The sequence below is a fragment of the Penaeus monodon genome, chromosome 34 (genome assembly GCF_015228065.2).
Source record: "Penaeus monodon isolate SGIC_2016 chromosome 34, NSTDA_Pmon_1, whole genome shotgun sequence".
NCBI classification, from domain to species: Eukaryota; Metazoa; Arthropoda; class Malacostraca; order Decapoda; family Penaeidae; genus Penaeus; species Penaeus monodon.
This window is the reverse complement of record NC_051419.1, coordinates 25,476,771-25,477,992: the sequence shown is the minus strand read 5'-3', so window position 1 is coordinate 25,477,992 and position 1,222 is coordinate 25,476,771.

Genomic DNA, 1,222 nt, shown 5'->3' with positions numbered 1-1,222 from the left:
GAGTACTAATAGTCCAGGTAACTACTTAAGAGAGTGATCGAGAGAGTGGAGTATCTGGTGCGTACTTTGAGCGTGATGCGAAGAAAGTGTGACTGCCAGATATTTAGACGATACCTTGAACGTACCCACTTGGTACCTCGGTGCTAAGAGCGTGGTACGGAAGAGTAGTTCCTGGGTACTTAGATCATACCGCGAGTGGCGGGAGGCCGCGGTACTTCATAATCGGTGTAATATCTATAAAATACGGACAATGTACTTACGGCATAACAAAATACCACGATACTAGAAAAAAAAATGGTATTTAAACCCCGAGAATATATGTTATAAATACCAAAATATGTGTAACACGTAAATACTTAAATATATATAACACGGTACCAAATTGCCCGTAATTGTTAAATTATTATATATATTTTATCTAATGATTATTTGAGTGGAAATATCTGGCTGCATGTTATTATATTTTTTAAAATGTGTGAATTATCATTATTTTAGCTGAAAGGTAGATCGAGTTAAGATTGTAATATGTTACTTTCCTTTTTATTGTCAAATCTAGTTCGGCGAACCTGGCTTTAAGGAAATTTATTCACTAAAATACACGCTACAATTACAGAACACGAAGACCAGTATTTATATAATGAAAATATCATGCTTACATCAATCTTTTGGATTTGTCTTTCATCTATCGTGGGAAAGAACTACGCTGGCACGAATAAGCTCTGATACGCCTGATATACAACCAGAAGACTAGATTAACTACATCCCACTCCACACTTGGGATATAACGCGAATCCATTATGCAAAATATCCGATTAAAAATATTCACAAAAGCGCAGCTCGCCGGAACTCAAACGCGGCGTGAAATCCCCGTAGGCTTTTTACCCCCCCGAGTTCGGCCGCTTACCCTCTGAACTATCACTTCTAACTTACCGCAATGTTCACACGGCGATGAACATGCCTTTTGGCCGCAAGTGTTCAAAGCTCGCTTCCGTTGTTGCTTGATCTCGTTCGCTCTCTCTTTTTTTTTTTTTTTGAACAATGAACGGGGTTGAATTAGAGACAGTCGTGGATTTTCGGATTTTTTTTTTTCTTAAAGAATGGAGGTTTAACGAAGAGAGGGATAGAAGAAAAGGAGAGAAAAAATAGAATGAAGGCAGGAAGAGTAAAGGAAAAAAGTTAATGGAAAGAGCAGATCCGAAAATAAAATGAGAATTAATATTAA